This window comes from Mixophyes fleayi, chromosome 1 (genome assembly GCF_038048845.1).
Source record: "Mixophyes fleayi isolate aMixFle1 chromosome 1, aMixFle1.hap1, whole genome shotgun sequence".
NCBI classification, from domain to species: Eukaryota; Metazoa; Chordata; class Amphibia; order Anura; family Limnodynastidae; genus Mixophyes; species Mixophyes fleayi.
This window is the reverse complement of record NC_134402.1, coordinates 65,442,549-65,458,760: the sequence shown is the minus strand read 5'-3', so window position 1 is coordinate 65,458,760 and position 16,212 is coordinate 65,442,549.

Genomic DNA, 16,212 nt, shown 5'->3' with positions numbered 1-16,212 from the left:
AGTGTTCTCACATACGGGCTCCAATAAATGTCTATATTTATTTCCATCCATCGACCTATATACATAGGGCCTGATTTTGAGTTATGAGTAAAGCAAAGAAAAGGAGTAACTTTGCACCTTAGCAAGACCATGTTGCATTAGAGGGGGAAGTAAATTTAAAATATGAGGACAGATTTATAGTTGGAATACGGCATGTCATAGATCAACTTTAATTTCAGTGTAAAAAAAAAAGCTATTAAGTATTTGTGTGCTACATGAAAAACAGCCAGTATTTTCCTTACATGCAAAAATAATAAGTAACGTTGTACCCCTTACATTGTAAAATAGTTTGTCCAGGTGCAAAGTTGCCCCTTTTCTTTGCTTTGCTCCTAACTCAAAAAACAGGCCCATCTATTCCATCTATTTTGTTGCTCCTAATAATCTTTTGGGTTTAAATACTATACCAACATATAATCCCAATAATGTCTCTGTGTATATAGTACAATTATTATGTTTTACTACCTGTGCCATGGTCACCTAATCTGGTTCTGCTGCTGATCAGCTGACTGCGCACTGTGTAGGGTTGATTCAGAATGAGATGCATGTAACTTTGTGTATTATATCTTTGTGTTTGCGAAAGTACGCAGCTGCAACTGTTCAGACCAACGCCTTTTGACGCTTATGATTGTTTATGGCTGAAGAGGAGCGAAGGGTTGTATATAATACTTGCCAACTCTCCTGAAATGTCCGGGAGACTCGCAAAATCCGAGTAGGTCTCCCGGACTCTCGGGAGAGCAGGGCATTCTCCATGATGCGACTCCCCTGGAATGGCATCATTTTGGCCAGCCCCACATGGTAAAATGACATGTTCTTGTAATTGCATTACGGAGGTGGGACCAAAATGATGTAAGTCGTCTAGCCCCGCCTCCGCATGCCATCTCCCACCCGGATCTCCGGCATGAACATGAACAGACCAGCGCAGGTTTCAGGGACTTCTAGAAGAAAGTGTATAATGTCGAGCATGATTCTGTACCACATTTTATATTATATTAAATGTTTTAAAATTTTTGCTAAGCTTGTGTTAGTCATAGCACATATATGGGTTTATTTTTACTTTCTATGAACTGTGCACAGTATAGATGACGTGAAGGGAGTGCATTCTCTCTTGCAATATTATAGATAGATAGATTACTACTGTGTCTATGTCCCTGAATGCCATCTCACATTAAACACACTAACCAACATATATTGTGCTTTTGGAATTAAGATGTCTGTGAATGTTACAGAATAAAGCATTACATTATCAGCTCACAAAAACTATTATTGGTTACCATTCCACTTATTGATATGGTAATCCGCTTATTCAGTGCTTGAAGTTCACAAGTCATGTTTCAACTGCCACTAAACCAATGCAGCTAGTACCCCCAATTAATTCTATTTAAACGCTCACTAACAGCCAAAGAAGCACCTGGACACAAAAGAAGATCGATCTCTCAGCTGCGTTTTCCTCCTGATGCTCCTAAGCAGTGACCTGCTGCAATAATCTGCATAAAAAGCCTGAGGCTGATCTGGGAGAACAAAGAAGTGTTAGAGAGTAGCCTGATTTTGCTCACTATTCATCTCCTCTTTGTCCTGGGGAACACAAAGTTACATGCATGCAAGGTGTGAGTGGACAGGAATAATTAAATTAGCTTCACACTTTATGAAACTGCCTAGCTTTTGTGATGTGGTGCTGCCTATAGCAACCAATCAGATTCTGGCTGTCATTTTGTAGAATGTACTAAATAAATGACAGCTAAAATCTGATTGGTTGCTATAGGCAACATCTCCACTTTTTCAACCCGCAGTTTAGTAAATATACCCCAAGTCACCATTTGGCTGTGTGTGTGTCTTCTTTTTAATCACCCACACAAGTGGATGAATATGATATTGTAACTTTCTTCCACAGTAAAGAATACATTTTCATGGTGGGACTAACATCCCCATTAGATTGCAAACCAAACAGGTTTTTTTTCTCGATTTCTTTTTCTAATAGAAACACTTTGTGAATGTACTGTAGCTGTTTACAAATATAGTTCCGGCAGACAGGAAATGAGCATGTCTATGTTTGCTGTTTATTTTCAATTCATGCTCCTGCTGTGCATAATGGAGCAACTTCAGAAAGAAATACACAAAAAAATAGTTTATGCTGGTGTAATCCATGGGGCTCACATATGCACCCGAATGCATTTTTATTCTTCACAAAACCTGACTATCAGTACATGGTGGTCCTTGGCATGTAGCCATTGCAGGAGCCAGCTATACAAAGTTTGTAAAACACAGTACCAGTAGAATATCCAATATAAATGTGTTGAAACAGACATCTAATTTGATGGTGTATAATTATGTTTTTAAGTATAGGACATTGCCATTATAGTGACATAAAATGACAGTAGTAATAATAATATAATAAAATAATAAAATCCAGTATGTATTTTGCCTATGTGTTTTTTTCTTTAGAAATACCATTTACTTTATTGTAGCCTTTTAGCCAAGTCATTTTTCATGTTCCACTGAGAGCTTTTCCTTAAGAAGTAACAATATTCTTCTGTCTGAGATAACCTTAAGGGCTGCTTCCACCGAAAGTCATGGTGTTCCACAGACATTACAGTAACAGCTTATCTTTCCATTGTTGTTATTCTACCCACAGCTCTTTTCTTTGGAACACAAGCTGGCTGGGCATGCATTTGTCATTACTGGCAAACTTCTCTTGGTAGCCTGTAGTGTCACTCGGAGTCACAGTTTAAATGTGATTTGCTCCCAGTACCAGGATTTGTATGCAACATAAAGCAGAACGTATCAGTTTTATTTTTGTGGAGGAATCTTCGCTTCCTAGCTTTCTTCAGGGTTTAAAATAAATATTTAATAATGCCTATAGAAATTTTAATACATTAGAGCAGTGGTCAGGGAACAGGGATAAATTACCCCAAATGGGGTAAAAATGAAATTCCTGGGGGTAATGCTGCCGATTCACATGCTGTCAGTTGGATTGTAGACCCCTTTAAATGTGAAATTGCTGTTGTACCAGAGGAGCCTCAAGGGTTGGCAGAGGCACTTCTTGAGCTTCGATGCAATAATGAAGCATGTATTGCATTTGAAAACAATGCAGATCTGTCATATTTTTGGATGTCAAGTTGCTACCTTGTGCAACAACCTACCTTTGCGAACAAGGATTTTCCACTCTAACAAACATAAAAACAAAGCAGAGAAATCGATTGAACGCTGAAGACTGTATCCAAATTTCTCTGACATCAAAATGCCCCAATATTGATGCTCTCGTATCAAAAATGAAGCAACATCATTTCTCCTAAATCTGAAGTTTTGAAGTTGAAGCTTTCAAAGAAATTTTGAATAGATTCAATAAAATTTTGAATTAATAATATATGATTTCCTTCCTTTCAAATCAAGGGGGTAATGTCGGCGTATCTAAATATAATTGGGGCTAAAAGGTAAGAGAGTTCCCTGACCCTTGCATTAGAGTATAAGCTGCACTTTTGTTTGTTTTGTAAAGTAAGTAAAATAAATTACAAAAATAAAATTTTAGAACCTAATAGTGAACAAATGATAATAATATATGACAGAAATTTGGTACTGTGAGGGATTACTCTGCAATGTTTTGTCAGCACTAATGCATTTTCACATATTGTACTTGAAATTAGTAATTACTCAGTGTACTATAATTTACCATGATTTTTCCTGATCATTTAATTGTAATGTATGTGGCATCAAAATAATAGATTTAAGAAATATTGTGCACAGTGGTTAGCAGTGCTGCCCCACAGCACTGGGTCCTGGGTTTGTGTCTGACCAGGGCATTATCTGTGTGGTGTTTGTATGTTCGCAGAAAGCTCCAGTTTCCGCCTACAGTCCAAAGACATCCCAATAGGTTAATTGGCTTCTGACAAAATAAGTTGTGTGTGTGTTAGGGAATTTAGACTGTAAGCGCCAATGGGAATAATATGGTTCCAGATCTTCTAGTCATAGCTCCCAGCTAATCTGACCATTTTGGGCTCCCTTACCTAAGTGTATTCCTGGTATCGTTATATTCCTAGTATCATCATATTTCTGAAATTTCCATCTATGTAGTAAGTTCCTAGCATATTATCAAGTATTGTTAACTATCCAGTATATAACTGATATGTGTATCTGTTCCAGCAATTGTTCCTGGTATGGTGGCGGTTAGCACTTCTGCCTCACAGCGCTGGGGTTATGAGTTCAATTACCGACCATGGCCTTATCTGTGTGGAGTTTGTATGTTCTCCCCGTGCTTGCGTGGGTTTCCTCCGGGTGCTCCGGTTTCCTCTCACACTCCAAAAACATACCAGTAGATTAATTGCCTGCTATCCAATTTCACCCTAGTCTCTCTCTCTCTCTGTCGTCTGTTTGTGTATATTAGGGAATTTAGACTGTAAGCTCCAATGGGACAGGGACTGATATGAATGAGTTCTGTACAGTGCTGTGGAATCAGTGGCGCTATATAAATAAATGGTGATGATGATGATGATGATGATGATGGTATCTTTCTTGGCATCTACTCCGGGTATTGGTCTTTATCATGACTGAGACTGGAGAGTGGCAGGAACAATGCCACCCCTCCAGTTTCTGTATGAGCTATGGCACAGTAGAATGTCCATGGAGACTTTTAAGAACACTGACAGCCCTATTATTACAATTTCTGTTTCAGCACTGAACCCTGCCACCTCTCTTGTTTCCGTGTGAACTATGGCACAGTAAAATGTAACTGCAGATCTAGACCAAGCCTGGCAGCCCTATTATTTCTATTTCAGCAATGACAATAAGCAATTGAGCGCTCCTTTTTGTGTGTTACCTATATAACACAGTACAATGTAACTGCAGATTTACACAAGCCTGCCAGCCCTAGTATTTGTATTTCAGCAATGACAATTAGCAATGGAGCACTCCTCTTTTTGTGTTACCTATATAACACTGTACATTATGGGACTGCAGATTTAGAAGACCAAGCCTGCCAGACCTATTTTTAATTCTATTTCAGCAATGACAATTAGCAATGGAGCAATGAAGCTCTCCTGAATGTCACTGTAGACTTTGAAGAACACTACTACTCCTCCTCTTTCTATTCTACCTATGACGCTGCTCAACTGCTCTACAGACTGTGCTACCCCTTCTGTGTCCCTCAGTGAAAAGGCGCTAGATCTTGGATGTTGCAAGTTTTGGATTCTACCGCCCTGGTACTTATAGAATCCAAAACTCGCAACATCCGAGATCCGACGACGTAACAATGACGTTTTGCCTCGTTTTCAATTCCGAAAGTGCGTTAAAGTACCAAGCCGACTCGGATCTGCTAAGTTCGGGTGTGTTCGGTTCACGGGGAACTGAGCCTGAGCATCTCTAATGACAAGATTATTGTTGATGTCTGCTTAAAACAGGTTGTAAACAGATTGCAGCAATGTTGTAAATATTTTTGAAGGATATTAATATAGCCAAATTGGAAGTGGTAAATGTTTTGCAACTTTATATGTTTTCATTTGCTCATGCTGGAAATCCAAGTATACTTTAAAATGAAAACAGACTTCCGCTGGTCTGGAGATATTTTCACTCTTTCTGAACTGATCAGTTTTGTCTTACAAGTATAAAGGGCAAACTAACTCTAAATGATCAGAAAAATACAAATACATAATTTAATCTTAAAAATTACTCTTCAAGAGGAAAAAATAATTTGCAAAAAAAAGCTTGAAATAAAATGACACGCACATGAGTAATCCAGAAGAGCCAAGTTGCACAATACATGTAACAATCTGTTTACTGTTTATACATCCTTTGTATGTGGGTGGAAAATTTATTGAGATTTACAGCACATACAGCAACAATTTCCATGTGGGCACTAACAAAATGCAAATGGTGCAGTAAGAGAATGGCTTTATTTTTACTATTTATGATCAGTTTGGACAGACAATCTCGTTTAATTTTGTACATAAGTAGACAATTAATTCTGCTAGTAAAAGTAAAACTAGGACAAGTGAAAAACATCTGTTGGAACTTTATTTCCGTGAAAGATGTAAAATCTTATTTACCAAACTCCAAGTTCTCCTAGTTCTTTTCTTTAACCCTACTGAGCATGTTATGTCAAAAGCTACACATTTGTTCAGTGTGTTTCCACTTAATTAATACCAAACATCCTTCTACTATTGCTAAAAAACATGCAATACCTATGGCTGTATACAGAGCCCAGCTGGGGCCAGAAAAGGGTTTGAGAGGCACCATATAGCATCCACTTAAACTTCTACATTTGTTTATATTCATGATGTATTTTGTGCCACATGCAACAAGCTTGGTTTTCTACAGTTGTAGCTGTGAAATATTAATTTCTTTGGTTTAAACATCAACATTAAATCATACTTGCCAACTCTCCCGGAATGTCCGGGAGACTCCCGCATTTTGCGAGAGTCTCATGGACTCCCGGGAGAGTGTAGCAATCTCACGCATCTGGCAGAATTCTGCCCACTTCCTAGTGAAGTGGGCAGAATTACGTCCAAAATGCTGCGATTCACCGGGAATCGCAGTGTTTGGCCACGCTCCCTACTGTCAAATGAAGCGTTTGCGTCATTACGTCACGGGGGCGGGGCCAAAATGACACTAATTTTGGAGCTCCGCCCCCATCACGCCCACCTCCCCCGACAGGCTCCCGGAAGCCAACTTCAGCAAGTTGGCAAGTATGCATTACACTAAGGCTGATTTCTAGACTGAAAAAATGTCAGGACAGCGCTGTCTTTTTAATTGGGCAAATGTTCCTATTTTCCCACAAACCCCATTTCAAGGTTCACACCCACATCCTAGGCATTAGAAAAGGAAAAAGGGGATCTGCCATCCTGTCATGATCATGGCATAGTCAAGAGTTAATAAATATTAAAATATAAATGCATACTCTCACAGAGAAGAATACCTGTGAATTCATTGTGCAGGTAAATAAGGGGTTAACTGTGATGATATCTCTTCAAGCAGGCTGCTTTGGGTCTGTGTCCTGTCACACAGCTGGATTGTTTATATTTCAGAGGCATCAAACCTAGTTGCAGGACTCAGCTACAAGATGAACCAGATAAGAATTATGACACCCTCCAGATGGTAAGCGTACAGATGGACAGTGCAGTCAACACAGGGTCTTAAATATTTCTTGTAGAAAATATACATCAAAGCAATTCTTTTCAGAAACCAGTTTTTAGAGAACCACTGGACCTATTGATGTTCCGTGTAACAAGATATATGTACTGATTATAAATACCAATCTGATAGAGAACATGGAGAAGTAAGCTATCTTTCTACTATCTACTTTGAAATCTCCTAAGAAATGTATATTTCATATTCATGTTTTATATGTATCTGTGTCTAAAATCATGTTCTGTTTATTAGACTGATTTTTATGGGCCTGATTCATTAAGGAACGTAAGTCCAGTTGTGTGCCATATTTTGTGTAAGATTGCTCTGTGCATGTTCAGAGCCTTGGTCGCAAAGCAGTGCGGCCAAGGCAGTTATTCCTATCCAATGAAAATGTCCCGATCCTCAATCGCTCAAGGACTGGTATACCCGAACAGACTACTATATGTCAATGGATAACTTGATCTCTTCCGCCACTGAAAAAGTCACTGATTTCACCTGGTTTTCCTGGCTGGAATTCAAGGCCACTGAATGTTATAAAGATTACATGTTCACAGCAGATGGATTCCCATGATTGAATATTTATTGGGAAATTTTGCCGTGATTACCATGATATCACCCTACTTTTCCTCATCTCTTTTTACTGATGCCTTCAATCTCCAAGGACATTGACCATATGTGAGACGTTTGTGGTCCTCCTCCCTCCAGCATCCCATATCCCCCCCACCCCCGGCCCTTCGTCTACCATCTTCTTTATAGTTCTTTTTCCATATATGTGTCTTCCTGTTTTTGTGTTCTCTTTTTCTTTTTTAATTGATATATTTGAAAATGAAAAGCCTTGTAATCTATGTTTTATATTGTGACTTTGATGGATCTTTATCTATATGCTTACAATAAACAAACTTTAAATACAAACATCTTTTAGTAACGTTCTTTCTTTGTGTTCTTAATGAGCCAAATAAGCTTGGTTGTTATAAATGCTACATAACTAAATAGAGGGAATTGTTTGATTTCAAATAACTCTGAGTAATTTAAGTTGGGATTATACTACATATACATGTACACGTTAGGGAATTAGACTGCAAGCTTCAATGGGGCAGGGACTGTTGTGAGCTCTCTGTACAGCACTGCGGAATTAGTGGCGCTATATAAACAGCTGATGATGATGATGATGATGATAATAATAGTTTAACACATATGAGAATTTGTGTGTAAGTACATTAAGTTACATTACTAATTTCTAACTGTGTCTCATAATTGTGTAAATATCTTGTTTATGTGTGTGTGTGTCTGTATCTAAACATGTGTATCCCAGATCCTATTAACCTCCTATTTGTACACATAGCTTATATAAAATATATAAATGCACCACTATGTCTGCTTACAACACACACAAGTAAAAAAAAATCCTCATTAAATTACAAATGCATAATACATATCACCATTGTTCTTGTATAATGCGCATACATATCACAACCTAAATATATTTTCAATAGTACATCACACTGCAACAAAGATATTCTGTATCTCACATGAGGGCCATTTTGTCCAATCACGGCAGCCATATTAACTCATAAAACACAAACTCCACATAACCATTTAAAACATCATATTCCTGTTTACAATCCAGACTATAATAATAATAATATGTACAGTCACACAGTTATACAGCATTGCAGGAGATATAGTGCATTTGAGGAATGGGTATTATACAGCATTGCAGGGATTAACAACAACATGGCACAATGTCAGCCATCATAAAATCATTGGAGGATTAAATCAAACACATTGTCCTTATCTCATAATATAGAACAGCAGCATTACATGTTCGCTAAACAACCATTCACCCCTATAAATTCAACATCTCTCACAAACCAATTCCCAGAAGCAGACGCATCCTCTACTTCTATAATCACAGAATAATCCTGAATCAGCACTGAGAACTATATTTTGTCTATTATCTACATGCAAACTCATGTTATAAAACACAGATTACGCAAAATTACTTAACAAATTCAACCTTAATCAACTACACTATCTCACAACCACAAGTTTCTACAAAATGCATACAATTCCCATTTATGCAACACAATACAAACACAGTCATATATTAATCACATTATCATCATCATCACCATTTATTTATATAGCGCCACTAATTCCGCAGTGCTGTACAGAAAACTCATTCACATCAGTCCCTGCCCCATTGGGGCTTACAGTCTAAATTCCCTAACATACACACACACACACACACACACACACACACACACACACACACACACACACACACACATACAGGCAGACTAGGGTCAATTTGTTAGCAGCCAATTAACCAACCAGTATGTTTTTGGAGTGTGTGAGGAAACCAGAGCACCCGGAAGAAACCCGCACAAATACAGGGAGAACATACAAACTCCTCACAGATAAGGCCATGGTATACCACAATAATGTACATAATCTAAACTACATAACATTGTCTCATTTCTAAAACCCACATACATATTAGTGTATTTGTGTGTATTTTATCTCTGCATATACCAGTGTCAGGTAGGCCACATAATGGCCATACTAAGTAGAGGGGGAAGGGTGTCTCCCAGTATTTATTACAATGTCAACATTTTGTCTGCTAAACCATGTGCTTATAACTCCTGTATTACCTTTAACTCACTATTCCCAGCAGTATCAGATATGCTCAAGCTTTATAAACACAATGACCTTCATGTAAATACAGTCTCTATTATTTACCATACAATCTACTCCAACTATGATGTATCAATATCATTTAAACATATCGGGTCTGATTCAATAAGGAAAGTAAACCAAAAAAAGTAAGTAACTTTGCCCCTTGGCAAAACTATGTTGCATTGGAGGGGGAAGTAAATTTAAAATGTGATTGCCGATTTATAGTTGGGGTAGAGGATGTCTTAGATCAACTTAAAATTTCAGTGTACAAACAAAGCTATTAAGTATTTGTGTGCTACATGAAAAAACAGACAGCATTTAACTTATGTACAAAATAATAAACTAATTTGCAGCCCTTGCATTGTAACATGGTTTTGTCCAGAAGAAAACTTACTCATTTGTTTGCCTTACTTTCCTTAGTTAATCAGGACCATCATTTACAACATCCTACAGGTTACCCACATTGCAACCTTTAGCCCCACATCCAATATTCAGGGTCCAAAGGGAAGAGAGGAAAGGGAAGGACAGATCCTTGCATCTGTGTTTGTGTCCAAGAGAAGAGACAAAGAGACTGACTGAATCTTTCCCCCAAAATAATACTGCTCACCTGTGGGCGGAGCCCCAGCACAGGAAATGGTCAGTTCTATTTGTGTGTTCCCAAAAGGTCTTTAGTCAAAAGCTTGTTTAACCACTCACAAAGTTTGGCCAAAGTCTAGCCTCATACCATATGAGATGGGGGGAGAGTGTTTTCCAGGGAACACAGTTTTTTTGTTAATGGGTAACTATTAAATCTTCTTGTGTGAACCCAGGTAATATCTGGATGGCAAATAGTATACTATATTCTTTGTCAGGGTCCCACATAAATGTCATAGGGGGAGGAGGATGTTCTCCCAGCTAGTCCCAAACAGGAGACTCTGGTAGTGGTCAATGTGAAAAGTCCATAGGTCTATATGGGAGGGAGGACAGAGGTTGAGGATGTATGCTTCTGTGCCAGAACTAGGGGGTTCCCACATAAGTAACTCTAAGAGGGAGGAGGGTGTACTCTTGGCTAGTCCCCAACAGGAGACTCAGGTAGTGATAAATGTGCCCCCAGCCTTAACCATGTGGTGCTACAAGTTTGGGGAACTTGAAGTGACCTATCTTTCTAAGACGTTTATATTCCCCTTTGACATCTGGGGGTAAAGGTATCAAGGTCTGATTTTTTCAGCATTTTAAAATCGTGGAAAATCGCGGGTGTAAACCCACGATTTTAGTCCAAAAGTTATCAAATGTATTAAGCTGCAATTTTTACCTTGATCCTCAAACTCGCTGGTCATCTCTGGCAATTTTCTGCGATGTCAAACACTCCCATGTTTAGCTAACTCTCCTGTGTTGTCCTTACATTATCCACGCGTGGGAAAATCCCTAATACTATAAAGAGACCTCGCGCAAAAGCTAAGCTCATTGCGCATCGGAGCTTCTACACTGTGGAAGCTGTTTCCGGAATCTCTCATGTTTTTTTTTCTTTTATCTAAACAAGCATGTTCCAGGTGGGATCGTACAAATCTGGGACCCTTCTGGCTGAATATAAAAAGAAGTCAAGCAACAAGGGGGGCTTTTTGCTCAAGAAGAGCAGAAGACATTTCAAGCAGGGACTTTGGATTTACAAATTATTTTGGGACATTTCCAGCTGAACTTTTGGATACAAATTATTTTGGGACATTTCAAGCCGGACTTTTGGATACAAATTATTTTGGGACATTTCAAGCCGGACTTTTGGATACAAATTTATTTTGGACATGGTCAAGTTGGACTTTGGATACAAATTTAATTGGGACTGGGCTTACACTCATTTTAGGATTAAAAGCTGCTGACAGATGAAAACATCAGTGTTGAGTATATTGGGGATTTATTATTTGTAATAAAAGTATGTGGTATAAATGAGGGTGTTAAGTGTAATTATTGGGGTTTTTTTTTTTTTAAAGTATGTGGTTTTAATGAGGGTGTTATAGTTTTTTAAACATTTTCTTTTGTGGAAATACAGGTCCCAGCCAGTCGTGTCAGGGCATGTTGGCACTTGTGGGTCTCCAAGTGCCAATGTGCCCTGGCTGCCATGGGTATGCTGGTGCATCAGCATGCCCACACTGTTTATGGCACCCTGGCTGGGTGGGACTTGTAGTGCCACAAAACAAAATGGCGTTGTTTTGCTTTTTTAACTATTTTTTTGCTGTTATTACCCTACACCCACCATCCAGGGGTGTAGGAAAAGCCCTAGTGCTTTCAGTATTGGGCTGATTGTCCCTCGAGGGGGGCCTGCTCTTTTTTTTGGCGGACCCCGCTCCCTAGGGAATCCAGCCCAACCTGGGGTTGGTTGTCATTATGGCAGGGGGACTCCCTCTGCATGTCCACCACCTATAGTGCCACCAACCCCGGCTGGTTTACCTAGTGCTGGTTATGTGAAAATCAGGGGGACCCCACGCAAGATATTTCCTCATTTTTCATGCAACCAGCAGTAGGCTGGCAGCACTAGGGTTAATAGTGGCCCGTGGGGGGACCACACGCTTTTTTTTTTCTTACTTTTATCTATTTTTAACATTCTTGACAGCTGCCAGGAACTCCGGCTATATAGACAGAACAGTGTAACAGTGATGTGTTTACTAATCTCGCAGCTAGAATGCAGTGTTGTATGTAGCGATTTGTAAAGCAATGTAGCGATTTTTGAAGCAAACTCAGGAGAGTTTGCTTAATCACAGGTTCATACATTTGAGACTTGTATTGCTAGAGTGCCAAATAGTCAGGAGTTTGATCTCTATCGATTTTAGAAATAGCGATTTTGACACAAACACAACTCTGGCGATTTTACATGAAATCTCAGCTTCATACATCAGCGAGTTTCAACTTTCCCGAGAAAATCGCTGGATCTGCAAAATCTCACCTTCATACATTTACCCCCTGATGGCTCCCAGCCAGATGTAGATCAGGATTATTGGTCTTTTGCTGCCCACATACACAGCAATTTGCAGTCTAAAACAGCCTAATTGACAGTCCCAATTGCCAGATACAATTATCCTTTAAACCCTCTTTGACCTCCTCTCTCACAGTTGCTTTCTTAGTTTGATTATATGGCACAATAGACTAATGCAGCGGTTCCCAAAGTGTGCGCCGCGGGTCCAAGGGGTGCCGCAGCACTATCACAGGGGTGCCGTGGCCAGGAAGAAAAAATAAAAACTTATCAATCCGGCGGCAACTTGGACCCAGCATCCTCCTCCCTCCTCGCTTCTCACTGAAAGTCGGGTGTGACGTCATCACGTCCGACATATTCAGTGAGAAGCAGCGGGAGAGAGGAGGATGCTGGGTCCCGGGCGCCGCCGGATTGGTAAGAAGATAGAAGAGAAGACAGAAGAAATAGAAGAAAGAAGGCCAAGTACAGTAAGCAAAGAAAGGGGAGGGGAAATGGTGATACGAAACAGCAATGGAGGGGCAAAAGAATGAAGGAGGGGGCAGAGTGAGGATGAAGAGGGGCAGAGTGAGGATGAAGGGGACAGAGTGAGGATGAAGAGGGGCAAAGTGAGGATGAAGACGGGTAGAGTGAGGATGAAGACGGGTAGAGTGAGGATGAAGAGGGGCAGAGTGAGGATGAAGGAGGGCACAGAGTTTGTGGATGAAGGAGGGCACAGAGTGTGTGGATGAAGGAGGGCACAGAGTTTGTGGATGAAGGAGGACACAAAGTGTGTGGATGAAGGAGGACAGAGTGTCTAGATGAATGGGGCACAGAGTGTGAGGATGAAGGGGCACAGTGTGATTCCAATACTATGTGAGGGAATGGGGGGTGCTGCTATATTCCTATACTATGTGAGGGAATGGGGGAGACTGCTATATTTCTATACTATGTGAGGGAATGTGGGGGCTGCTATATTGCTATACTATGTGAGGGAATGGGGAGCTGCTATATTGCTATACTATGTGAGGAAATGGAGGGGGCTGCTATATTCCTATACTATGTGAGGCAATGGGGGGGCTGCTATACTTCTATACTATGTGATGGAATGGGGGGCTGCTATATTTCTATACTATGTGATGGAATGGGGAGCGCTATATTCCTATACTAAGTGAGGGAATGTGGGGGCTGCTATATTCTTATACTATGTGAGGGAATGGTGGGTTCTATATTCCTATACTAGAGCACCCTGTTTTTGGCCTCTTACTGAAGCTGTCCCTGATACTGCCCTTCACACAATTGCAATCAGATTGAAACACTTGTGATTTTTAAAGAAATAAATTTATTTGTTTTTGGGGTACACTGCTCCAAGGTAAAGAACACCCGGGGCCTGATTCATTAAGGAAAGGCAAAAAAATTAACAAGTTGTCTCATAGGCAAAACCATGTTACAATGCAAGGGCTGCAAATTAATTGTTTTCGCCACTTACTAAAGATGTCACTGATACTGCCCCTCATATAATTGCATATAGATTGAAACACTTTTGATATTAGAGGCAAGAAATATATGTTCTATTTGGGGGGTAGTGCTGCTCCGAGTCAAAGAACAACCTGTTTTTTGGCCACTTACTGTAGATAACACTGGCACTGCCCTTCACACAATTGCAATCAGTTAGAAACACTTGAGATTTTTAAAGAGATAAATTCATTTTTTTTGTAAAAATCATTGTTACTTTCAACAATAAATTTTCAATATTCAAAATTAAGAAATAAAAATAAAAACCACTTTCCTGCATTTAATACTGACTTCCATGGGTTTTTACAGGCAAAGTAACGTGCTGGGTCCAAAGTGAGCAGTTCTTATGGGCTCATGATCCAGGGGGCACAAGCCCTTTGACTCATGAGTCCACCCTGCACCCATGGGTAATGTTGGGGGGGGATGCTCTTAAAGGAATGTCAGTGGAAGTGTGTGGGCTATTAATTTAATGCTGAGAGTGGGGATAAATCAGATGATATAGGTTAGCTGATCTATTTTTTAACTTACATACCATCAGCCTGTAAAAAGGAAAGTTATATCCTGCAGATCACAAATCTGTACCATGACTTTATAATCTATTACAACATAGCATGGTTAAATACTCACCCGCCCATGGTAATCAGGATTTCCATTTGGCTCGGGAGCTGTACCTCTATGTCCACAACTGGATCATTGTTGTTGCTTCTTTTCAAGAGGTATGTCATCACCAAGAGACTAAATCCTAAAATGCAAATCACAGCTCCTGTTATCTCCAGTGACATATTAACGTCTCTCCGATTATATAAAGTCTGCATATAAATCTGCTTGTTCTCTGCGGAGTTCTGTACCCACATGGGAAGCAGACAGTTGGCATTATATAGGTTCTCTAGGTTCAGCTCTAGACTTACTCACTGACTGCTTCACCTATACTGAGCAGGTGATGCTGTGACAGTTACATTTATACTTACCAGGGTTCTGTGAGGTACCATTGGTATTGTGACATCACGTGAGGTAATCTGTAGGTCATGTGACAAACCTAGTACTGAGCTGAAAACATTATGTTGACAGTTATTAGGTGTAAAATATAGACAAATTCAAAATACCTTAATACAGTTTTGAAAAAGACGCCATGTATGTAGGAGCAAAATAATTATTATATAATATATAAGAATATATCATGTAGGGATATATATAAAAATAAACACTTTAAACACTTACTAAATGGACATATGGAAGGATATGTCTGCAGAATTAGTACAAATAACAATTGTTGTTACTAAAAATGTCATAAACACAGATATAAGTCATAGTCTTAGCAGAGGTCAGTTAGAAAAGAGAAGTAAGGTACTGAATTCACAATCAATGTGACGTGTCAGTCCAATGTAAAGGTCAATAATAGGCAGGCCAAATAAGTACAAATTCAGGATCCAAAAGAGTAATCAAAGTGTAAGCCAAGGTTCATGACAGGCAGCAAACAATCAGAGTCAGAAGCAGGCAAGGCCAAATAATTGAAATCCAAAATTATCATGGGAATTTTCCCACTTGGTTAGTGGCCTAATGAGGCCGTCTGATGTTGTTTTTGTGTTTTTTTTAAAAATTTAAATTGTTTTGGGTTTTTTCGGTGGCGTTTGGTCTCCTCCAATCTCTGTACAGCCACACGTCACATGGGACTTGCACCACATGACAGGTGCCATCCCCATGTGTGAGAGGTGCGACACAGAGAGGAGTTTCCTATACCGCTGGAACAAGGTCAGTATGAGGGGGTCTGCTATATTCCTATACTAAATAAGGGAATGGGGGTGCTGCTATATTACTATACTAAATGAGGGAATGGGGGAGCTGCTATATTACTATACTATGTGAGGAAATGGGGGGGCTGCTATATTCCTATACTAAATGAGGGAATGGGGGAGCTGCTATATTACTATGTGAGGAAATGGGGGGCTGCT